This window comes from Zonotrichia albicollis, chromosome 6 (assembly GCF_047830755.1).
Source record: "Zonotrichia albicollis isolate bZonAlb1 chromosome 6, bZonAlb1.hap1, whole genome shotgun sequence".
NCBI lineage: Eukaryota > Metazoa > Chordata > Aves > Passeriformes > Passerellidae > Zonotrichia > Zonotrichia albicollis.
In genome coordinates, this window is record NC_133824.1 from 57,760,533 (window position 1) to 57,787,169 (window position 26,637).

The window sequence follows — 26,637 nt, forward strand, 5'->3', positions numbered from 1 at the left end:
TTGCAGAGATATAGCCAAAAACTCCACAACTTTGTGAGAGTTGTAAAGCCGGTACGTTTATTATTACAGCGCCAGACGCATGCCGAGATTTCTCTCCTTAAAAGGCATGCGTACCTCTGGGAACTTCGGGTCCCTTTTTATCCCTCTCTCGGATACATATGCATACAATTTCACAATAGGTTCATACATATTAATTTTTATGAATTTACGAATTTCACGTGACATTTGCTGCTAGTTCTTCTTTATCAGAAAGAATTCCTAGGTCAGTTGACTTGCTCTCACAGCAGTCTCTGTCTCTATCACCCTCTGTCTCCCTCCATTTATCTCTGTCCTTCACTGAAGCAACTTCACTGAACCTAGGTTCTGCAGTCAGGCTAAATAGCTGTGGTTTCTAACCACAGACTCAACTCAAAAATGTACATTTCACCTAAATCAAGATGTATTTCTACCCTGGAAAATTTCCACTTTGCCTCATTGTGACCCTCCAACTGCATGCACAGCCATCCTTCCCCAGGCTGGCATGGCAGCAGACAGAACATGGGCTTTGTCTGCCTTCAGGTGACTCCTGCTGCCCAGCACTGCCATGTCCTGTAGGATCAGCCCTGGGCATGGGAATTAACCCGTGGGCTCAGCAGATATTCATGGTCTGGGTTGGTGCTTGGCAATCCCAGGGTAAAACAACAGTGGCTGCACAAAGGGATGGGATGTGGCATGCCAGATGCTCATCCAGCACAAGGTCACTGTTGCTTGATTTTTCTTCATTGAGCCACCTAAGCTGTGCTTTGAACGGTCATAAATTTATTGCACCCAGGGATCCAGCATCACTCATCTCCAAACCAAAAGGTAGCAGGAGCACAGGAAGAGGCTAGACATCAATGCTGATGGCAGGGATAAAAATCAGATCCTAATTTGCCACTCTGAAGGATTAGGTTAATGAAGAGATACCATTAACACCTTTCACTTTTCCCTTTAACTTTGTATAAAGCCAAAGACAAAGCAGTGCCTACTTCTGTGATCAAAGCTGTGTTAATTATTTCAATTCACAGCATGTTTCTACCCTCAGTTCAGCAACAGCCTTGACTTGTTCCTTGAAAACTTTAACAATTCCTGGCCTCACCCTGGGGCAGCAATTTCCTGGCAGTGCTGGGCAGAGTGTGCAGTCAGCACTACCCACAGCAGCCTGCCTGGCAGAGCAGCAGAGCTGGGCTGGACTCGATTCAAAGGCTGAGGAGATGGAGAGATACAAACCATCAATTCTGCCAACAGCCAGGTGGAGAAACAGGAGTTCCCACAGAGATTTGGGGGTAAAAAGGTCAGAAGATCTCAGGTTATCACATCCCCTGTTGTTCTCGTGTCACTTTGGGAGTGCACACGCTTTTTAAATTTTCCATACACATTGCTGATTTATTGGCTGTTCCACGGGGTTTTACAGCTTTTTCATTAAACAGCAATTAGAGCAGGCAGCCAAAGTCAAGTCAGACCTGTGCACTGAAGAGGCAGAAATTCCTGAGCAAACAGTTTTTCCTTCCTCATTTTAGGCTTGAGGAAGAGAGTGACACTGGATCTAGCTGATGCTTCACCTCGTGTCTGCAGGTAGCTGCATGCAATCTTAGTGAAAATTCTTCAAAATATCATTGTCAATTCCCTTCATGTGGCTTCCTGCCCTGGTTACATACAGATATTTCAAGAACAGAGTGAAGCTCTGTGCTGACTTTTGCTGATATTGATGCACAGGGCCAGCAGAGCCCCTCAGGGACACCTTGCTTTGTACCCCTCACAGAAATGCAAGCACACAGCATCTGAATTTCAGCTAAACACACCAGCAATCCATTTGCACACTTCTCCTACACCAGGTAGATCTGGAATCCTTCAGCCATAATTTGTCATTTTTTTTCCTTCTACTTTAAAGCCCAAACTCAAGTTGAGGTTCCCAGACAAGATGCTGCAAGTCCTCAGGAAGCTCAGAGGAATTATCCTCTCCAGAGAACAGCTCATCACACAGGTTGCTGCCAGCATGGAAAGACAGTTAGGATTCTCCTGACTAATGCAAAAGTACCAAAGCAGCATATAAATACTTCCATCAAAAACCACTGCTGTGTCTTATTTTCTAGACTGGGAGGAATCAAAGTACTGTGACTGCATCTCATGTCAGGTAGCTTAATGGGGGTAAAAAAAGGGACAATTTAAAGGCCTAGTGGGAAAAAAAAATTAAAAAAAAAAAAAAACAAGAGAAAAACCCAAAAAAACCTCAAAACCCAAATGAAACAAACAAAAACGCATATAGAAAACATGTGACACAAGGAGATTCAAAAAAAGGGGAAATAAAAAATCACTATGGATAGAATGGAGACTATCTGATATCTGTGCTTAAATTGCAGCAAGAAAATCTGTCAGGAGTGAGTCTGATACAATTCATCTAGATGTGGGGCAAAGGGATGGATCTGTGATCCTGCCCAGCTTTATTTTCTGTGATTATCGTGCTCCTCAGCACTCATAATTCAGGACAAATTCCCAGTGCTTAGTACAAAGCCAGCTAAAACAGGACTTTTTCCCATTTTGCTCAAGCTATAGAGTTTCTTCATGAAAATAACAATGTCTCCACTTAGCCTGGGGTCCTAAACATCCAAACAAATAAGAGTAAAAAATAACCACAACTAAACAACAAAAAAGAGAGCAATTCTACAAAAAGAAAAGTCCGTATTAAAACCCATTAGGCAGAGGAACACAGCATCTATCAAATTTTATTGCTTGGTTTCGGGACTTGGGAAGAGTCTCTTCATTTCCTGTACCTCTGGAGTATTTACTATGTCCCCTATGAGCTAAGTCTCCCAGAGTCATTTTAATGTCATGTTCTAAGCACTTCAGTGTTGTAAATCATCGATTTTTATCTTCTCCTCCCAATCAATGCAAAGATATTTATGCTGAACACATAAAAGCACTTGACACTATAGAGAAACCAATTACACCCTGCGAGACGTTTGCTTCTGGTCGTTGACATCATGGAATTATCCATTACACTTTGCACATGCCTGCCATTTACAGGAAAGCAGTGTGACCTTGCCTGCCTGCAGTTTGCCATCCCTGCATCCTGGTGGAGCAGCAGGAGCTGGAAGCAGAGGTGTGTTGCCCTGATTTTTTAAGTTTTTCTCAGCCTTTTGATGTTTACATTCTTGTAGCAAATGTTCTCACACACTTTCTGTAAATAACTTATTGTTTTGCATTCTTTTATGGAGGAGGAGGAATTTGATGGACTGTTGGTTTGTCCAGTGTCATTGGAGAGGTGTCACTGTCACTTTTGGAAAACTATTAATGTTGGAGTCAGAAAATAAACTTCCCTTTTCTTCACCTTGAGAGCAGCAGAGTGTGTTCTTGGGTTGTTTCGTGTCCTATAGCGACAGAGGTGCTCATCCCTGAACTGCAGGCTGTGAAATCACAAAATTCCAGCAGTTCTCATGCCAGCCCTGCTGCTGTGCTCCTACCAGGCACTACTTGCTGTCAGAGGTGCTGACCAGACTGTCACTGTCATATTTTCTGAAAAATCCCTTTGCCAGGATTCCTTCTCCTGGGAAGCCTCAGAGAAAAATGAAAACAATCATTATCTCATTTGCTTCTCCTGTGTTCTGCTGCTTTGAAATGTGATTTGGAGATTGTTTATCCAACGGGTGGTTGTTTGATTGGTTCCATGTGAATTGTTTTGACTTAATGACCAATCACCATCAGCTGTGCTGGACTCTGGAGAGAGAGTCAAGGGTTTTTAATTAGTATCTTGTTAAGCTTTCTGTCTGTATCCTTTCTCTATCCTTAAGTATAGTTTAGTATAGCATAATATAATATATATCATATGATATATACTATACTATACTATAATATGATATAATATCACAAAATAATAAATCAACCTTCCAAAAATATGGAGTCAGATTCATTCCCTCCTACCACAGGGGACCGCAGAAATTACAACACCAGACAGATTTATTCTAGCTGCAGTCACCCTTCCCTCCACAACCTCATGGACAGGCTGGAAAACTTCATCATCACTCTGTGTTTGCCAGTGCTTCAAGGATGGCTCCCACACTCCCCTTCTGCCGAGTGCCAGGCAGGTCCTTCTGTCTGTCCCCCATCCCACACACCGGGCTGGCAATGACTGCATCAAACTGCAGGGCAGGCAGGCACTGAAGCACCTGCAGATTGTCTAGACCACCCCAGCATCCCCTGTGGCTCCCATACTCCATGGCACTGGCAGACAGGTTCAGGGATGAGCCAGGAGCCAGCCCTTCCCTCTTGGCAAAGCTGCAAGAGACTTGTCAAGCCTCAGAGGGATTTGCATTCCTGACGCCCACCAGAGCCTGTCTTGCACTTTCCAAGGTAGCAGCAGCAATTCACACCATCCCAGCAGAGCCCTGGCAGGTCTGTGCTCCCTGGAAAAGGAGCCAGCACCGAGGAGTGTCCCAGCAGGTGCTGCTGTCCCATCCTCATCATTCTCTCCCTGCCCATCCCATGTCCCCAGCTCAGCAATGGGAAGGAGCTTTTATTCCTGCCACACTGTGATGACAGTGATGTGCCCTGCTGCCACACAGCTCAGTGCTTGCTTTCTCACAAGTTAGACAAAAAAAAGTGTTTCTCTCAGCCCTGAAACAGCATTAGCTGAGGAATAAGTGTGCTGAGCAGGACCATGCAGGAGTGCTGTGCTTCCCCCAGCACTGATAACTTTGCTGTGCTTCCCCCAGCACTGCTGCCAGCTTTGCCTTCCCACCTGAGGTGCTTGCTCAGGTTTTCTCTGAAGCTGGCACAAGCCTGTAGCTCCAGCAGGTGAGGAGCAAGCCCTCACAACTTGCTCAAGTGAGCTGAAATTGGTTTTAAAACCTTGGTAAGAGCTTGAGTTCTGCAGCTTTTCAATAGCAAGGAACAAATTGGCTACAAATCTCTTGTTACAAGGTCTTTTAAGACTAAACTATCCAATCAAGAAAGGACACCTGGATTACTTTCCCTTTTAAGCCAATAACTGATCCCTGGAAGCCTGCAATGGGGACTTTTCTGTCCAATTACAAAACATCACCCAAACCATGAAGGAGGAGTAAGAAGAAGGTAAAGAAGGACAGCCTGCCTCCACCCTAAAACCTCCATCTTGCAGAAAGTAAGCCAGTGAAGTTGGGGAGCTGTGATGGTTGCATCAGATCCAGCCTGCAGGCCATCAGCACAGCTTTAATGAGAGCACATAAAGAGAGGGAATATTAAACTCCAGATCCTTCTCTCTCCCTGCAAGTGCAAGAATTACAAAAGCAGTGACACCAGCAGAAGCTTTAGGGCTCAGAGTCATCATGTTTGCTTTTCTACATTCCCCAGTGACCCAGCTGAGTGAGGCAGAATTATCTCTCATTAGTAGAACAATTAACTTTCTGTGTGCCCAGGCACTGCTTATACTGAATCTATTTTGAGTTTCTGGACTTTTCCTTAGAGAGTGTTGAGGGCTTTACCTCTTGTTGTTAAAACAGGCAGAATTCAGCCAAGTTCTCTCCCCATTAACAGGAGGCCAAATCACTGAGGGGGAAAAGGGCAATAAAACGCACCACTGTGTTTAAAAGCCAACAACCATATTTTGACTCTCAGATTTTAGGAATAACAAAATCCCTCCCCCCTATTATTTATCCACTTCTGAACACCTGGAGCATCAGACAGGCAAAGGAATTGTGTGAGAACACCAAGCAGAAAAGATGTCCCTTATCTAAAAGGAGCTGCACACAAAAGAAATGCTAATGACAAGAACTTGCAGCACATCAATTCAATGGCATTAAGCCCTTTGGCTATCTCCCTTCTCCGAAAAATCAAAGCAGTCTTAAATAATAACAGTATGAAATTAAGCTGATTTCTTGCTCTTTAATCTAAATGAAGACAGCACACATGGTTTTAAACCATAGAGGAAATAACAAGCTCCATTCAGAAGGAGGCTGTAGACAGGAATTTGGCATCATTCTGTTAATCTGCTTTACAGTCATACCTTATTTAATTAGGAAACACATAGGGAAATTAATTGGTACAAACAAAAATTAGCAGCAATCTCTACTACAGTAATAGCTGCGCAGCATTCATCAGGCAGCAGACAGTCTGATTCACAAAGTGTTGCCAACAGGTCTCCTACTTGAAAATTCTACATTTTGTGTCTGAAAACCAGGGTGGTCTGACAGGCAGCTTGTTAATTCACCTGGACAAACACCACCAGCAGCAGCTATTCCAAAAACCATAGAGAAGGTGGACAGGTACTGCTGGAAAAGAGAATTAAGTCACAGTAGAACTGTGGCATTTGTAGGTCTCATGTACCTCCTCTTTAAAGGCAGAACTAGAAAATAAAGAGATAGAAGGGAGAGAGGAAACACTGTTTTCTTTTTTTTTTTTTTTTAATGGATTCTTCTGGAAGTATGTATAAGCAATTTTCCTTCCCTCCGGTTCAAATGAGAGCATCTTATTTTTCACCTCAGTTATGTAAAGTCCTCTCTGTTATCCACAGCCCCTCCTTCCCTCTCATCATCTCTCATTTGCACAGATGAACAAGATGTTCTCTGCTTAGAAAACAAACAAATAGGTATTTCAGAAGCATCAGTTACCTAATGCTGAGCCCACATACAAATCCTTTCCATCCACCCAGAGGAACTGCTTGGGGTAATGTCCTCTGTCACTGTGATATTTTCTGAAAAATCCCTTCACCAGGATTTCTTCTCCTGAGAAGCTCCAGCTTCTCCCTGTTTTGCTGCTTTGGAATGGGATTTGGAGACAGTTTATTCAGCATGTGAATTGTTTTAATTTAATGACCAATCATGGTCCAGCTGTGTCGAGGCTCTGAGAAGTCACAGGTTTTTATTATTCATTCCTGTTAAGCCTTCTGATGTCGCCTTGCTCTTTCTTTAGTATAATTGTAGTACAGTATAATATAATATAATATAATATAATATAATATAATATAATATAATATAATATAATATAATATAATATAATATAATATAATAATCAGCCTTTTGAGAACATGGAGTCAAATTCTCATCTCTCACCTCATCCAGGAGACCCTCACACACACCACACTCCTCTCTCCTGCTGTGAAAGGCAGTCGAGTTTAATTTGGAAAGAGCATTGCTACCTAGAAATTTAATAGAAATCCCCCTTGTGCTACCTTACAGAAGGGTGCTGGCGGCACAGTCCTGGCTCAAACACCTCCCTGCAGGATTTCAGCCCTGATTCCTCCATCCCCAGCTCTGAAACACCCCATCCACATGAGCAGCACAACCACACAGTCTGGAGACATGAGCCCTCTCACAGAGCAAAAATCCATGCCAAGTGCTCATTAAATAACCATCCAGCCATATATAAGCTGTTTATGGGGCAGCAAGGAGCTCCTGAGCCCTTTGACAGCAGGAGCAGGCTCCAGGCTGTGTCTGCACACCCTGAGGACAGACTGACAGCCCCAGTCACCCCCCTGCCACCCTGGATGCTGCCCTGCAATGTTATCAGCAGGCAGGTGTGTGTGTGTGTGGCACATCTGAGCTCCCACCTGAAGGGAATTCAAAACGTTCCAGCACAAGGGAATGTTGCTTCAAGCTGTGCTCTGCTGACACAATGATTTATTGATTTATCTCTCTACAAGGGAAACAGGAGCACATCCAGTCAGAGGATGTGTTGCATTATAAGGCTGTGCTGGAGAAGGGGAAAGACAATGTGAAAACAAATAGTTCTTATGTGGACTATGCTAGGTGCACAGAAGGGATGAGCTTTGGTTTGTTTGTTTCCTTAAATTCTACACAAATATTGTACTTTTTTTTTTTTTCTAAGAGATTAAAACCTTTTCAAAATTAGTACTGCCAGTCTAATGTTCAAAGCTCCTCTAAAAAGAGGGCTGAGTCTTCTTGGTGCAAAAAATTTTCATCAATCAAAACTCCCTGTGAAATAACAAAAATTACTGCTTAGTTCTACCTTCTTTTTATCTGTTTAAAGCAATTATCCTGCAGAGTAGGATGTGCTAGAAGTAGAAGGCTGTGCTGAAGAAGGGGAAAGACAATGTGAAAACAAATAGTTCTTATGTGGACTCTGCTAGGTGCACAGGAGGGATAAGCTTTGGTTTCTTTTTTTCCTTAAATTCTACACAAATATCACTTTTTTTTTCTTTTTTTTAAGAGAGTAAAACCTTTTCAAAATTAGTACAGCCAGTCTAATGCTCAAAGCTCCTCTAAAAAGAAGGCTAAGACTTCTTGGTGCAAAAAATTTTCATCAATCAAAAATTCCTGTGAAATAACAAAAGCTACTGCTTAATTCTATCTTTTTTATCTGTTTTAAGCAATCAAATCATCCTGCAGAGTAGGATTCCTGTGAACGAATCCGGGAGGCTCTCCCATCACAGGGATGCTGCACTGCCCTCTAGAGCCTCTCTCTCTTTCTCTTTCCAGCACCGAGGCAAAAATTCTTACAAAATCGGCTCTAAAGGCACCACAGAGGGGAGTGCTGTCTACCAGATACGAGGCACGGCCAATAATTAAGACAAGGATTCAGGTTCAAACTCTTCAGGTGGTTTTGTCATTTTTGTTTTGTATTTTGGACAATATTTCACCTGCCCCCGCCTCTGTTTAGGAAGGCACATCTATGAAATAAGATATGGTCTTTTAGGAAGGACTCTCAATCTCAAATAAAAATTTGATAACAAAATAAATATCCTAACAAAGAAAAAAATAAATATTGTATTTTTAATGACTTGCTCCTTGCCTAAAAGCCACAACTATCCCTGTAACTCAGATCACAGAATGAAGAATCTACCTGGTCCTTCCAGGATGGAAAATTGCTGCACTCAGACCTGCTGCATCCAAATTCTGTGCAGTGCTAGAGAAAGATGGATCTTGCTCCTATGAGTGCTTTGCTTTGATTTAAAATTAGCTTTAACTCCTTTCTCTCAGATTCATAATGAAAGATCCTCCAACACAGCTCACTACCATACCTACATACCTTCAAGCAGCTGAATGCAATAATTTTTTCCATTCATAATCCAGCAAGGAGAGGATAAAACACACCTTAACCCTGACATATCAAATGTCTCTGTCAATATCACATCCTAACAGCCACATGGACACTTTTGCATCACCCTTGTGACAGGAGGTGGGCTGGTACCTCATCCTTCTCTTCTGGCATTGTACACATCATTCCAGACCTGCTGCTTCACACCCACATGCTGTCCCCACAGGGAATGTCTGCCTTGATGTCCTGAAAGACACAATTTTGCCCACAAAAACGTATTGGTTTCTCTGGGCCTGGATTGAAGGCACTCCAGATGTAGTTCCTGTTCAGACTCAGGTGTTTATTATTTCTTATCAGCCTCACAACCAAGAGTTCTGCAGCTTTTCATTAGAAGGCACAAAATGGCTAACTATCTCTTGTTACAAGGTGTTTAAAAACTAAACTGGCCAATTAAGAAAGGACACATAGATTATTTTCCCTTTTAACCCAATAACTGATCCCTGGAAGCCTGCAATGGGGACTTTTCTGTCCAATTACAAAACATCACCCAAACCCATGAAGAAGAAGGAAAAGAAGGTAAAGAAGAACAACCTGCCTCCACTCTAAAACCTCCATCTTGCTTCACATTTATTTCTATATTCTAAAATCCAAAACTCTAAGTTTTCCACCCTGTGATATTACACACTTCTAACCAACTACACACCCATAATCCCAGTGCTATCAATCAATTTTGGAAACCTGTTCCATGACCTCAGGTCAAATGCAGTGTTCTCCTGTGGGTCTGTGCCTTTAAGCACAGAAAGTTTTAAATTCTCAGCATCCAGGAGTCAACAAAAAGGGGATGGAACAAGGACAGGACCTGTTTGGTTTGGTTTGGTCATTGCCCACATCAAACTGCACGAATGCTGTGGAAGAGGATTCATTTCAAACACATGACAGGACATGTCTGAAGGGACACACACACACAAAATGCCCTTCAAGGGGCACAGAGATGTGTCTGAGCACCCTCCTGCTGACCTCTGCAGCACCACTGAGATCAGGGCTGGAGAAGGAGGGCTCTGCTTCGTGAGCCTCATGTGGAAAAGGGAGCAGCAATAAGAAGCACCGGAGAAAAGGCAAAAAAGAGAGAAGAATGGCTTCCCATTTGCTAAAAGACATTCTGGGAATTACAAAACCAGGGCTGCTGGGATGCTCTCAAAGGGGTTTGAATTTATATTCAGCCACAGGAAATAAAGAGTCTCTAGAAGATGGTCCTGGACACCTCCCAAACCAAGTGTTGAATTACAGCGGGAACATCAAGGACTGCATTTTGTGCATGCCATTTCTAGTCACAGAGGAAAGAAGCACAGGACACATCTCTTAAGAGTTTTTCTGGCCACATGCCAGTGTCTGGAAGAGGACTCAGGTCTCAGAGAGGCATCACAATCCCTTAGTCTCCAGCAAGCATCATAAAATAGTCAAGAAGTCAGAGATTTTGGGTTATTCTCTGAAGTTTACCTGTTTTGCTGAGCTCCACATCATCTCTGCTGCACCCTGTCCCACCAAGCTTGAGTTTGCACACAAATTACAGCACATTAAACTCACTCCATGGCCTAAATAAGGCACCTTGAGTGACACTGAGCCTGCTCAGGACATCCTCTATCTCCTTTTCTATTAAAGTCAAAAAAGATCACCTGTCTGCTAAAACACACACTCGCCTGGATGTCACAAACACAGCTATGAAGTCTTTAACTTATCAAGGCTCAGTGTAACCAAATCCCTGCTCCCTCTCATGACACAGGGACTTCCCAAAGGCAAAGTTACTCTACAGCTCCTCTCCCTGTCCCTCTCCTGCAGGCTGGGTCCCCAGGAGCACCCTTGTCTCTCCCAGTTTGGGTCTGAGCTTGGCTCCTCTCAGCTGGAAACTGGAAGGAATTTACTCTTGTTCCTCACTCTGAGGAACAAGACGTGAATGGACAAATGTGTCCTCATGTTTTAAATCCTTCCCAGTCCTCCTGAAAATGTTACATCCCTCTGGCTTATCCATCCTCACCTGCACTCCCTTCCCTGCTGCTCTGTCCTCAGAGATGGGCTGCAGTCTCTCTATCCAAGACAAAGTTGGAAAGCTTTTAAGTTGGCCAAATGTACATCACACTGAGTCACACTCAATTAACCTAATCAAGAATTTCTCTAATCAAAACATACGTTTCTGGGCTGGCAGTTTCTGACTCAACCACAATTCATTCAATCTTAAGGAAAAATCATTAGAAAAACCATCTGTTCTCCTTAAATAGAAGAGCTATTTTTGTGTTCATAATGAGCCCAAGTAATTATAAAACAAGCAGAGTGGGTTTCAAAAAGAAAAATAAAAAGAGAGGGTAAGACAGCTGCTACTTTGTGATTATCATGGTGCTAACACATTTCCAGCCATGTGGAGTTCAGGCCTTACACTCCTCACCTTATTATACAACATGTGCCCCATTGTCATCCCATTAGCACAGTAAAAGCTGCAGGAAGGCACTGGGGGCAGAGTGCAGAAGAGTGAGATTTGGTGAATGAATATTTACATACTAGAGCTGAACAGCAGCAGAATCCCAAAGTTAAAGTTCTCAGAGGAAATGGTGACAAGGTCCCACGCAGCTGCTATTTTTATGTGCCAAATTCAAGACTTCATTCCTCAAAATCATCAGTCAGTTGACACCTAATCCTAGGGGATCTGACATTTTTTGCATTAAAATTCCCTGGGCACCCACCTGCTCACAGAAACCATGACAGCATGAACCAAAACAGCAGAACTCTTTCATACCTAATCCTCCCCACAATCCAGAGCACAGAAACTTCTGCCTACGTTTCCTGCTGAGATCATCCATTACTAAAGAGATGAACCATGTGAGATCATGTGGGCAGCACTTTTCCTTTCCAGCCTGGCTACAAGGTGGGCCAGTGGGGCACTCACATTCTCTGGAAAAATCCCTTCATCCAGGATTTTCTCCTGGGAAGCTAAGAAGCCTCAGAGAAAAAGGAAAACAATTCTTATCTCATTTGTTTCTTCTGTGTTTTGCTCATGTGGAATATGTTTGGAGATTGTTTACCCGCAGGTGATTGTTTCATTGGATTCTGGTTCACATTCTCTGAAAAATCCCTTTGCCCAGGATTTTTCTTCTGGGAAGCTGAGAAGCCTCAGAGAAAAGGAAAAGAATTCTTATCTCATTTGCTTCTCCTGTGTTGTGCTCACATGTGGAATGTGTTTGGAGATTGTTTAACCACAGGTGATTTTTTCAGTGGATTTTGGTGTGAATTGTTTTGACTCTTTGGCCAATCAGGGCCAAGCTGCGTCAGGACTCTGGAGAGAGTCACAAGGTTTCATTATTATCTTTTTATCATTGTGTAAGTATCCTTTCTGTATTCTTTAGTATAGTCAGTATAATATTCTTTAATATAATACAGTATTATAAAGTAATAAATTAGCCTTCTGAGAACATGGAGTCAGATGCATCATTCCTGCCTTTATTGGGACATCTCCCAGCAAATACAATGGGCCAGCCCTGAGGGGAAGTCCTGGCTTTGCCCAGAAGGATCTGAACCCCACCATCCTCACTGCCCTGGCCTGTGGGACCCTCCTGAAGAATTCTCTCTCAGTGCACCCTGCTGGAGCTGTTCCTTCTAAATGTTCAGTGGACCAAAGAGAAAGGCCAGAGGAGCACAAGCCCATTGTGAACTCCATTGTGAGGGAGCCTCCTGGCCCAAGGCAACCTTGACTTTCTCCTCATACTGCAGTGATTGCTGCTGACAAGCACAGAGAACATGGGCAGCAGCTCAGGAGTCTGAAACTCCTCTTTGCAGCCCAACAAAGAGGAGTGCTGCTCTGCCTCTCATGTTGACTGAATTAGAGCAATCCACACAGGCTGCAGGCCTTCGCAATGTCGTGGTGTTTGCAGGGCTCCCAGGATGAGAGGAGAGACGACAATCTTGCCTCCATGTTTCAGAAGGCTGATTTATTATTTTATTATATATATAATATTAAAAGAAAATTATATATTAAAACTATACTAAAAGAATAGAAGAAAAGATTTCATCAGAAGGCTGGCAAGGAATAGAAAGGAATGAATAACAAAAGCTCGTGACTGTCAGAGAGTCCAAGCCAGCTGACTGTGATTTGCCATTAATTAGAAACAACCAACATGGACCAACCAAAGATGCACCTGTTGCATTCCACAGCAGCAGATAATCATTGTTTTTCTTTTCCTCTGAGGCTTCTCAGGAGAAAAATCCTGGCAAAGGGATTTTTCAGAAAATATCATGGTGACATCCCATGGAGACACCTGGCAGTTACTGGGTCTGTGGGACTGTTCTGTTTCAGGTCTGACTGAAGCTCCTGGACATTGCTGCAGTGTCAGGGGAGGAAGCCTTCCCTCAGGGTCCCCAGCTCTTGGGTGAATAAGCCAAGAACACCTCCCAGTTTTCCATCACCCTGGAGGGAGATAGGGGAAGTGAAGAGGGTAAAGAACTGAACCAAAAAAGCAAGGAAGCAATGGGAAGCTAAATGGGGAGAAGTGAAACTCTGGGGATCTGTCCTTGTGCCTTCAGCAGGCAAATAAATGATTGCACAATCATTGCTGTGGAAGCATTGAAAACAAATGTTCCCACTAGATTCACTCCTTCCCCCCTTGAGGTTGCCTGTTGGAAATCCTTAAATCCATTCCTTTTCCTCTAAAGGGGGGACCTGCATCTCTGTTCCCAGAGTTGTAGCACATTTAATTTATTTGCTGTTTTTCTTGACTCTGTAACACTTGGACCCAAGTCAGCACAAAAGAGAAGGTCAGTTTGTTTTATACTTCTGTTTCTAGCTCTTGGTTTTGCAGGAGAAATATCTGGAAACCAGAGGTGAGCAGAGTAAAGGTCAGTCATGGTGTGTATGCTTTTTGAGACTTCAAACTAGTGACTTTTCAGCATTAGCTTACAGGGTTGGGAGCAAGTGGCAACACGGTCACCTTGACATCTTCACAGAGCCTGAAGGATGTAATTCTTGATAGGACAAGGATCTAATTCTCAATAGGACAAGGAGTAGTGGCTTCACACTGAAAGAGAGTAAGTTTAGATTAGATATTAAGAAGAAATTCTTGTCTCTGAGGGTGCTGAGGCCCTGGCACAGGTTGTTCAGAGAAGCTGTGGCTGCCCCACCCATGGAAATGTTCCAGGCCAGGTTGGATGGGGCTTGGAACCAGGGATAGTGGAAGGGGATGGTAGGGGAGTTGGAACAAGCTGATCTTTAAGGTACAAACCATTCTGTGACTCAGACACACCAAAACCAATTTTCAGAGTGGCAAGGAACAGCACATCCCATCCCCTCTGCCCCCTGTGCCCCACCTGACCTTCCCCAGTGATAAAGGGGACACCATGGGCAGCACCAGAGCAGGACACACTGAGCTGTGCCAGCACAGACAGGGCACTTTGAGGGCTCCTCCTGCAGGGACAACTTTCCATTTGTCTTTACTAAATTACAGTAAATGTACTAAATCTGTCTTTACAAAATTTTGTCATTTTGGACAGATCAGGTCACGTGGCCTGGGTTGCTGGGTAATGAGAAAGGTGAGGTTAAAGGTGAGCCCCAGGATTTGGACTAAATTGAGAATATCATCAGATACAGTCAAGACTCTTTAACTGGATGGTGAGATGTCATGGACATATTTTATGAAAAATCGTTTCGTTAGGATTTTTCCTCCTGAGAAGCTGAGAGACCTCAGAAATGAAATGTAAACAATAATTATCTGCTGCTGTGGAATGCAACAAGTGCATCTTTGATTGGTCTCATGGTTGTTTTTAATAAATGGCAAATCACAGTCCAGCTGTCTTGGACTCTCTGGTCAGACACAAGACCTTATTATTATTCCATTCCTTTCTATTCCTTGCTAGCCTTCTGATGAAATCCTTCCTTCTATTCTTTTAGTACAGTTTTAATAGATCATTTTCTTTTAATATAATATATATCATAAAATAATAAATCAGCTTTCTGAAACATGGAGTCAAGATTCTAGTCTCTTCCCTCATCCCAGGACCCCTGTGAACACGACCACATTGGGATCACTGTTTTCCACCCATGAAGAGTCCCTTTCATATGTATAATTGTGTAATTAATGCACAGTTAAGGGCACATCCCATGGTTCAGCCCATGACATTATTGGCATGAGGCTCCTGGAGCCAGGCAGGAGAACCATTGTGATGCACAGCAGGAGCAGCACAGACACAAAAACCTGCAGGTTGTCAGATCCCTCACTCTGAACTGCCCCAAAAACACAGCAGAACTTCCAATGCAAATCATGGGAGAAATCCACCCTCACTTGTTCACAGGCTGTCTTCCAACTTCAGCATGAAATGCACTCTGCTTCCACTGAAAAGTCTGTGGTGCAACATCATATAAAATCCAAGTAAAGCTGGGGAAAAAATTATTAATATTATACTGAAATGCAGGGAGTAAACCAAGTCATTCAAACTGCAGAAAAGAACCCAAAGCACTGCTGCACAATGATGTGAGCATTTGTTCATCTCACCTCTTACAGCTTCAGTAAAAACTCAGCAAGCATTTACTCTGAAGTGCAGCAACAGAACCTACTGGATTAATTTTTCAGCAGGGCTCCCAGCACATTTGTATCCCCCACATGATGACCAATGAATTTAATTACAGTGTTGATGCTATAGAAATTCTTAAGTCATTTTTTCACCCAGAAAATCAAATAATTTGTAACTCTATCATGATTCATGGAGCATGCACATAATTTAAACACTTTAAAGGCAAGTATCACAACTTCACCAACTAAAATCTATACCTCCATCAAGCAATAATAGGTATTTTACCTAAATGTGTAGCTCTGAAGTAAATCATGAGGCAAAAATATCAGCTGCTATAACAAATAACCTTCTAGTCCTTGTGGCAATGAATAAAAAACTCCTCCTTTCCTTTTATCTGCTCCTCTGGAGAGAAACTCTGAAGATTTCAAGTGCTGCAAAACAAGAAAGAGGACAAAACCCACCCACACATGAAGCATTTTGTGTGATTTCTATGGTGATTGTGTTGTTCTTCAGGGTTGACTCAAAGTTTTTAATGACAAAGCATAACCAAGGCTCATTATGCAAAATGGGTTTCAGACAACAAACCTTCCCAAGTATTTTCAACAAAAGTTATTGATGGAAAATGTTGGTTCCAAAGAGCCACTGGGAAACAAGAGAGAAGAAATACCCACTCTAGAACAGTGCTTCATGCCCCCCTGCCATTGTCTGATAAATACAGAACAAATCCTTTTCTGCAGACAACAGCCTCAAGATGCCAATAATGCCTTTAAACCGTGGCCCAAATGTTTACCTTGAGATCAAACTCACATCACCAGCAGGAATCAGCATTGTGTAGATGCCTTCTCTTTGCAGAGTCCCTCTCCCCACACTGGTAGAAATAATGCTTGGGAAAGGAGAAAGTACCACACCAAAGAGCAATAAATTCTTATAGAAAGCTCTCTTCTTTCAATTGTAGTGAGACACCAAAAGGACCTGAGTAGACCTTTGTTAAAATTATTGTTGGGTTTTTATTCAGCCACCAAACATTTTTGTTCTAACAGAGCAAGCAGGTTGTCGGGATAATGTGATAGGAAACATTTGGGAGAATTTTTTTAATTTATGTACATTATCTGAATATGCTCCCTAAACACTTCTGAGATGTAAACCACATTTTGATTTTACACATTTTTGTAAGAAGTGTTAAATGTTTGAAAACTCTTGTTTTGACTCAAAAAAAGTAGTTCTGGCATCTGAAAACCTGCATTTTTTTTCTAGAATAACAATAATCTTAAAAACAAACCTGCCAGCTGTAGGAGTAAGCATTGTCTGCAAGTTCCCAGATGTTTTCAAACCCTATCAAATCCAATGAAGGCTAATTAGGACTGACTCTCCACTCCTTGAAGACACCCAGTGTCTTGTGCATTTGAGTCACATATAATAATAATAATAATAATAATAATAATAATAATAATAATAATAATAATAATAATAATAATAATAATAATAATAATAATAATAATAGTTGTTGTATATATTTATAATTATATTATTATATATATACTATATTATATTATATATACTATATTATATACTATATACTATATACTATATACTATATACTGTATACTATATACTATATACTATATACTATATTATATATTATATATTATATATTATATATTATATATTATATATTATATATTATATATTATATATTATATATTATATATTATATATTACTATATAATATTATATATTACTATATAATATTCTTAATAATATTAAGTATAATATTAAGAATAATAATTCAAAATTAAAATGTATTATATATTTTATTCTGATATATTTATAATTCTATATTTATTATAATAATTGTTACTTATATTATATTATATTATATTATATTATATTATTATATTATATTATATTATATTATATTATATTATATTATATTATATTATATTATATTATATTATATTATATTATATTATTGTATGATAATAATAATAATAATGATAATGATAATGATATTGATAATAATATTAATAATAATAATAATAATACATTGCAGAGCACTATAGAAACAGCACAGGCAAACAGGGAGCAGAAGCAAACCCCCCTCACCAGTCTCAAAATCAACATCAGAGCAAGGTTTGTTCCAGTGAATGCATCTCTGCCCAGGGCAGAGGAGTTGTAATTAAATTATCTTTAAGGCCCTTTCCAACCCAAACCATTCCAGGACTCTGTGGCAGAATCCCAACACAAATCCCAGCTGTGCAAGGGACAGAGAGAGACACAAAAGGTGCTTGTGGAACAGAGGGGTCAGAGTGGTATGAGGTGCCCTAAGAAAGAAAATAAACATAAACCAGCCCCACCCCATCCCATCCCATCCCATCCCATCCCATCCCATCCCATCCCATCCCATCCCATCCCATCCCATCCCATTCCATCCCATATACACATTTACTTCTGTACGTAGTCTAATTTACAAAAAATTTCATGTATCTTTTCTGAGCCTTTCCTATACTAACAGCCTTGTCTTCTTCCTTACTATAAATACACTCAAAAATCATCAATAATGATTTTTTCTATCAACTCAACTTTGCTTACAGACCAACTATCAAACCCCTCAATTTAACTGACTGTTTACTCACCTGTTGCTCAACCCTCCAACACAAAGTCCATCTATCTGAGACATAAAAAGAAAGTATCCAAGAAGTTCATTCCAGACAGCACAGATAACTCAGCACCCCTGATTGATTAAAACACCCCTGATTGATTAAGACATGCCTAATTGGAGTTGATTACAGCCACTGTTACAGGCTGGGTGTATTTGTATCTGATTGATAACCATGTTCTCTGATTGGGAATTCATCTCCAAAAACTACACAAAGAACACTCTGTGCAAAGTTAGAGTGCCTAAATAAGAACCAATCACACCAATCTGCAGAGGCAGTGGCTTGCCAGCTCTGAGGCAGCTCAGACTCAAGCCCTTTCTGAATAATTGATCAAACTTTCTGTGAGCCATCAACAGCAGATCACACAAAGGGGACGCGAACATAAAATCTCCTTAGTGACTACTCAACCCCATCAGTCATCACATCAACCTACCTAAGGCACATCTGATGCTGCTTTTCAAAACAAAGCTGCCTGATGGTTTTAGAATGTCCCCTGGTAATTATGAATGCTCCTCTTTGTTTAAGAGATGTCTCTACAGCTGAGCAGCTCCATGGAAGGACGTACCCAGATGGAAATCACTTGTTCCTCACGGGCACAGGAAGAGAAAGAGCACTCCAAGAAGGCAAATAAACGTCCAGACTCCTGCAGATGGCTCCCTGAGGAAGGGCTGGCATCATTACTGGGAGCAAAGGCAAGGCTCAGAGCTGCACTTCCCAAAGCCTGACACAGCTGGAAGAGCTCTGGCTGCTTCCAGCACATCCTCAGCCCCACCACAGCCACAACACTTCATCCAAAATCACCCCTCTGCACCGAACAGGACCCACTGCATGGTGACAGAGGCAAATTAAACCAGTGCTACAGCCCTCAGTAATGAGGCTACAGGGATGCATTCAGCTCAAGGTGCCACGCAACCTCAAAAGTATTTGGTTTAGTGCAGAAGGGTTTGATAGCTGGTTTGTAAGTAAAGTTGAGTTGATAGAAAAAATAATAATTGATGATTTTTGAGTGTATTCATAGTAAGGAAGAAGACAAGGCTGTTAGTATAGGAACAGATTAGAAAACATACATGAAATTTTTGTAAATTAGACTACATACACAAGTAAATGTGTATATGTGCCTAATTAAATTTCTATAAAACTTTTACCAATTATATTAACACTAATTACTTTAAACCAATGAATATAATAAGTTATTGTGATGTAGTTAATGACTAAAGATCACACTTTGTTAAGAGTATATAAACTGAAGAACACACAAAATAAAAACTTTTTCTTCTTAAACCCTAATCACATATGTATATGTCACATCCAACCTAACAGTAGCAGTTTGGTAACTCACTTTTGTTTTCAAACCTCTAAAAATGTAATTATAAGCCTGGCTGCAGGATTCACAAGCCCAGCAGCCCTTTGTAACTGCAGCCCAGTTCCTCAGTGAAGCCCTTTCCATCCTCTCCTCCAGGACAGATAAAGGCGTCTATCTTTGTGAAAAACAAACCCTCCTCAGAGGCAGCATCCTTGGGGAATATCCAGGGATAAATATTCCTGAAGAAATATCTCCCCCACCCCTTGAAACAAAACAGGAAGGAAACAGATTTCGAATACTTTCCAATTTACTTTGAAGTCTGACTATGTACCTAAATGTTCTCTCACAGGGACAGCTGCATAGGCACAAATGCAGGCTCTCTGTGGAAGAGCCTGCATTTCACATGTTTAGAAAAGAACACACAAGTGCAATGAATGTTTTCCACAAAGCAGACATTTCTTAAGATATGCTTTCAACACAGCCAGATGTGATGCTGGTCTATTATTAGCAAGAATTTAGGCAATGTTACACCAAAATGAAACAGGAAAGGAAAACCAAAACCAAAATACAGTGACATTAATTTTCAGTGGAAGTCAATGTACTTCCAGGATTTAAAAACTACTCTGAAGAGTCACATGTATATTTCCTCTTTTAAATATATTCTCTTGGGAGATCTTTGATTTTAAAATATATAGAATGGTCATAATATTATAAGGATACCATCAAATCATGAAATCATTTAGGCTGGAAAAGACCTCTAAGATCACCAAGCCCAACCAGCACTGCCCAGCCCACCACTAATCCATGCCCCCAAATGCCACATCTGCACTTCCTTTAAATCCCTCCAGGGATGGTGACTCCACCACTGCCCTGGGCAGCCTGTTCTGATGCTTGACAACCTTTCCATTGTTTTTTTTCCTAATATCCAATTTAAACCTCCTCTAGCACAGCTTGAGGCCATTTCCTCTTGTTCTATTGCTGGTTCCTCACAGAGCCTGAGCCCCACCTGGCTCCATCCCCTGTCAGGGAGCTGTAGAGAGTGAGAAGGTGCCCCCTGAGCCTCCTTTTCTCCAGGCTGAGCCTCCCCAGCTGCTCCTCATCAGATTTGTTCCCCAGACCCTTTCCCAGCTCCATTTCCTTCTCTGCACACACTCCAACCCCTCAATGTCTTTCTTGACATGAGAGGCCCAAACCTGAGCTCAGGATTTGAGGTGCAGCCTCAGCAGTGGGAGTGCAGAGGGACAATCACTGCTGTGCTCTGGCTGGCCACACTGTTCCTGGCACAGCCCAGGTGCCATTGGCCTTCTTGCTCACCCCAACCTCACATTCACTGCTGCCAACACCCCCTGGTCCTTTTTCTCCAGGCAGCTTTCCAGCCATTGTGCCCTGCCTGTGGTGGTACATGAGCTCTTGTGATCCTGGGTTCTTGTGATGCTGGGTTCTTGTGATTCAGGACCTGGCACTTCATCTTGTGGTCTCCTAAAATTGGGCTTGGTCCATCAACCCAGCCTTCTTCATCCCTCTGCAGAGCCTTCCTTCCCTCCAACATTCCCACCCAATCTGATGCTGCCACCAGCACACTCAATCCCTTCGCCCAGATCATCAATAAAGGCTAAACAGCACTGGCTCCCACAGCTTTAATTAAAACTGCATTAGAAATGGAGTCAAATGATCCACAGCTCTGTTTGGCACTGACCTGAACTGTGTCCAAGCTAAACTCATTTCCAATTGAGCTGAAGCCACAGTGACTGGAAACCAAACTTCCCTCACTTCTGATCCTCAAGCCAGCAGGAACAATGAATTATTCAGCAATTAAACCAGAGCAGACAGGATGTAAAATGGATCTCTGATCACCTCAAGTCATCACTGCCACCTCTTCTGGCAGCCCAGAGTCACAGAGGAAGAGAGACTTTCTGGCTCTTTCTGCCTTTCTCAGAGGAACAACTCTGGCACAAGGACAGAAGGGGACACTACCTGAGCTCTCAGGATGCCCTTGCTCTCCTCCCAAAGCTCCCCAGACAGGACAATCCCTGGTCCTCCTGATGGTGCCACTGCTCCATACAAGTACAGGAAAGCCTGGCATCTGCTGAGGTTGGGTATAAAGCCAAACAGAACAATCCAGATTTACCCACTTCAATAAAAATCATGGTTTAAATCTAAGTGGAATTTAATACAAGTGCACCAAGTCTGAGGAATGCCAATTTAGTCATTTTAACTTCAGGTTTCCCTCCAGTCTTTTTTCATTTCAAGTTATTATTTCTCAATCAAAACATTTAGCACTTTTCAAACAGGTGAGGAGTCAACTGTCAGATGCGGATCCCTGCTGTAAAATCTAACTCGTGGAAGGACAGATTCTGCAAGGTAAAAGTGTACTAATACTACTCTAAATAAACCAGGTTAGTTCCTAATTCTGCTAAGGCCAGGCTGAAGCACCAAATGGTTCCATGTGGTGGAAAATCCACAACTCCACCCATCAGCCTGGGCCTTGCCTGGGATGACCCTTCCTTAGGGACACAGCCTTGAAAGAGAATGAGGAACAGCAAACAAAGGAACATCACCAAATGGCAAAAGGGGGAGAGAAATTAGCCTCCTGATTAAGTCCAATCTTTTTAATAAATCAAGCCTAGGATTTTTTTCCTGAGAGCTGGTACACTGTTGTATGTCATCCTGGCATCTCTTAAAGGCTCATGTGATTATTTTCCCCAAAGCTGGCAAAAGATGCAGCAAAATCAAGCCAGCAATCCTCAGGAAGCATTGAAGTTGTCATTTTTATAGTAAATCAGGAGGAAACAGCCAGGGCTGTGTCTAACAGCAGCAGTTCAGGTTCAGCAACTTGCAGGTGCTGTGATCTGAAATATTAAGGGAAGTACCTGGCAGCAGCACCACTGTCACAACCACGAGCTGAGCCAGGGTGGGTCAACAGCACCATCAATCAAAACAACACCCTCATCTCTCAAAAATCCTCCCTCAGATCGTTTCTATTATGCTGTGGTAAGAAAACCCAACAACTCTCAGGCTCCCAGACACAGACAAGTCCCCCATGATTACACGAACACCTGTTCTTTGTCATTATCTGCGAAGCCGGCTTTCCTATTCCTTTATTCTCCCTAAAATTGGTGTCTGTGCACAGGAACCCTCTCAGTGGGGAACACACGGGCAGCACATCCCGCCCCTGCTCGCTGACAGACCGCGGGCACAGCCGAGGGGCCCCGCCTGCAGCCGGCCGGGGAGGGGGCAGCGACCCCCGAACCTGCTCTCCCACTGCTCCGGGCCCACGGCCGAGGCTCCTCACAGCCCCAGGGGCAGGGCCACAGGGGCTGGGCCCGGCTTCCCCCTCCGGGGGCCGTCAGCATCCCTCAGTGCCCCGCTTCCATCAGCATCCTGCATCTCGGAGCATTCCTCTCCCACATCCCGCAGCATCCCGCTTCCATCAGCATCCCACATCCCGCAGCATCCCTCTCCCTTCAGCATCCTGCTCCCCTCAGCGTTCTGCTCCCCGCAGCATCCCGCTCCCCACAGCATCTCATTCCCTCTCCCATCAGCATCCCGCTCCCATCAGCATCCTGCTCCCCCTCCCGCAGTATCCTGCTCCCATCAGCATCCCACTCCCTCTCCTTTCAGCATCCTGCATCCCGCAGCATCCCGCTTCCATCAGCATCCCTCTCCCTTCAGCGTCCTGCTCCCCGCAGCATCCTGCTCCCATCAGCATCCCACTCCCTCTCCTTTCAGCATCCTGCATCCCGCAGCATCCTGCTCCCCGCAGCATCCCGCTCCTCGCAGCATCCCCCTTCCATCAGCATCCTGCTCCCTCTCCCTTCAGCATCCTGCATCCCGCAGCGTCCCGTTCCCCGGAGCATCCCTCATCCCGCATCCCGGCCCCCGCCCGGGCACCGCCCGCCCGCACTCACCGTCGGTGGCCATGGCGGGCCCGGCTGGGCGCGGAGCGGAGCCCGCGGGAGGCAGCGCGGAAGGTGCCGCCGGTTCGGCCCCGCTCGCTTCATCCCCGCCCGGCGCGGGCAGCGGGGGGAGCCGGGCGCGGCCGCGGGTCCCGCGGGGCTGCGGGAGGGAGCGGCGCTGCCTCTGCCGGGGCGGCACCGCCAAACGGGGCTCGGCCACATTGCACCCCGAAATGCGGCTTGGGGGCTTGGCTGCGTATTCCAAAATGTTGTACCGTGGCTATTGATGGTGCTCAGGATTGGGCTGAGCACGTGTGAGTACAGCGGGCAGCCCCCAGCCCAGCGGGATGGACAGAGATAGCTCCAGCCCTGTGTCAGAATCACCTGCCCAGCAGGGTGCACCGAGCCTGTCTCAGGTTTAATTGCTACCTCAATTTTCAAACCCCGTTTTTAATAACAAAAAACCAAGTTACTCCCCATCTCCAACAACCCTTAGCAGCCAAGGGTTATGTCCTGCCTTATTTCCCATATTTCCCAGATTTACATTGCTGTGACTAAAGAGAAAGCAGTTTGCTGTCTGGTGGCTGAAAGGTAATGTTCCTTTGATGGTTTCTCTTACAGCCAAACTGTGTCACAGCAGAGAGATTGACCTGGGGCTGTGAAGATGGTGAAAGGCCCAGAGCTGAAGCCACACAAGAGCAGCTGAGGTCACTTGGTCTGCTCAGCTTGGAGGAGACTGAGGGGAGAGTTTATCACAGTCTACAACTTCCCCTTGAGGGGAAGAGGGGCAGGCACTGATTTCTTCTCTGGTGCCCATTGACAGGACCTGAGGGAATGACCTGAGGTTGTGTCAGGGGAGGTTCAGGTTGGATATCAGGGAAATGTCTTCCTCCAAATGGTGCTCGGGCACTGAACAGGTTCCCCAGGGCTCTGGTCACCAAGGCTGACAGAGTTCAGCATTTGGATGAAGCTTTCAGGCACATTATCACTCCATGCTGGGCCAGGAGTTGGACTTCAATGACTGTTCTATGTCCCATCCATCTCAGGATCTTCTACAATCCTAAGTGCTAAGAGAAAGACAGAGCTTAGCACATTTTAAATTCCTTGTAGCTGATAAATTTCAGGAGTTCTATTTCCAAACGTTGGGGTGCACATGAAGGAGGGATATATTCCATTATCTGGCTTTATCATGTGCCCAGATTTGAGGATCAAGATGAAAATGGGCTGAGGAAGCCACTTAGCAAGCTTTGAAAAATCTAAATAGGCAACACCAGAGGCAGAATGGACTTCAAAATGAAACACTCCAGACAAGAAGGGATAAAATATCAGTGTCATTTGAAGAAACTTGCTATGCAGGGCTCATGTGATGAGAGAATACAAACACTCTGCATAGAGTCCAGTTACATAAGACATGCAAGTATAACCACCAGAATAAACCTGAAAGTATCTTTTAGTCCTTTAGGATCAGATCTACCTTTAGAATCCTGAAAAAGAAAGCAACAAAAGAAAGCAGACTGCTTTTAATTTTAGTCTGAAAAAGAAAGGGTTTAGAATGAGTGGAAGAGTCTCTCCAGCTTTGTAATGTGTCTTTATGCAGATGGTGATTAATCAATTTTTCTCCGTGCTCACTACAGTAGAGATGTGCAATAGGTAGCAAAACAAATTCACTCAATAAGAGAATTTCACAGTAAACAATCTGGCCTTATAACAAACAGCAAAATCCCTTTTACTGCAGGATTCTCCAGTTATTCTCCAGGTGATACCTACATTGACACTAAGCTGTACACAGAGAGATCTCCACTGTCACCCATAGCATTTGGAATTTTTTTCACATTACTGCCATATTGCTATTTCAACTTCAGTTTGAAGGCTGCAAAACCCTCCAGGTTGAGCACAGTTGCTAACAGGAGCATCCCTAAGCTGGTATGTGAGCTTAATTTGTCCAGTCTTTTGCACTTACTTTGATTTAAAGAGATCTTGTTGGTTGCTTGAATAATAAGAATAAAAAATATATTGTATACTTTCACTTAAAGTTTCCAGGTGTTCAAGAAAAGCCTGGACATTGTACTCAGGGCCATGCTCTGGTTGACAAGGTGGTGATCAGTCAAAAGTTGGACTCAGTGATGCCAGAGGTTCTTCTCCAAGATAATCGATTCTAATTCTGTAAGCAGATGTGACCTCCAGGTGTTTTAGGTGTATTTTGTTTTTCATCACCCACATTATCCTTGCAAACACTGAGCACTGGCTCCAGCCTCCACTAAGAGGATCTTTCACCTTTGCCAAAGAAATGGTGATTACTTTTGGATGGACAGTTGTGCATCTACCTCAGAGAAGCTTCAGCCAAAACATATTTGTTCCATTTATTTCTGAAAACAACATCCAGATACACACTGTCATACAGCCTCACTCCTCTCCACCAGCACAGCTGGAAGTTAGGCTGGCATTACAGAGATTAAATTTCCTTGCAGACTTTAACCACTGCAGTAGCTGAGACTACAACCAGGAGAGATTTTACATCTCAGAAAGTCTACTACTACTATTACTATTTGGGTTTTCAGAGTTATTGTTGAAGGGTTTTTTTTTAATGACAGCTGCTTGCTTCAGTGAAGCATTTTAGGAAGTCCCTCTCCTGTTTTTCAAAGCCTGTAATTGCCCATCAGACTGCAGCAAGGGATTTTTTTTCTTTTAAAGATTACACCACCATTGTGAATCTCTGCTTACAGCTGCCTCTAAATTATCAGGATTACTATTTTGAAACATCACCATGCATATGGTCAGCAGTTCTAAGTTTATTCTTAATCATGACTTCCATTTTCCAACTATGTAATTTTATAAACAAATTACAGAACATTTGTTTTCATGATTACAATATGAAAATAACTTCTGGTTGAATGCACCCATCCCTGTGCCTAGCCAAGCCTTTGCATGTTTTGTACATCATTTGCAGATGAGTGCAGGGAGGACTCATGTCACTGAGCATCAAAAATTGTGACAAATTCCACACTTATTCAGCTCTTGGGATGGCTCAAAGGTATAAGGAGAGGTAAATGAGATGGTCATGCTGTGAAAAAGTGAATATTTCAGGGAACAGTATTAAACATGTTCCTTAGCAAAAATAGTCTGATTAAGTTTCTCTTTGAGGTCTCTTTTGGTTTTTTTGTACCTGCTCATCAAAAAGTAGAAGAAATGCACAGAGGCAGGGTTTGTGCAGGTAACAGAAAAGCACTGTCAGAAAACCCAAATAAAACCA

The 26,637-nt window shown here is 43.1% G+C and overlaps 1 protein-coding gene across 12 annotated transcripts in view; it reads right to left on the minus strand.

Annotated features, from left to right (window-relative positions):
- The window catches only part of SYT16 (synaptotagmin 16), a 114,058-nt gene extending 90,295 nt beyond the window's left edge, over positions 1 to 23,763 (minus strand). For 3 of the 12 annotated variants that reach the window (XM_074543947.1, XM_074543948.1, XM_074543944.1), the window contains exon 1: positions 23,400 to 23,763. The gene's annotated coding sequence lies outside the window, so the exon portion shown is untranslated. Of the gene's footprint in view, positions 1 to 9,138; positions 9,232 to 13,925; positions 14,043 to 15,816; positions 15,963 to 23,399 lie in introns of all 12 variants that reach the window. The other 9 variants (XM_074543942.1, XM_074543939.1, XM_074543945.1 and 6 more) reach the window with 7 other exon arrangements.
- Positions 23,764 to 26,637: the final 2,874 nt, after the last annotated feature.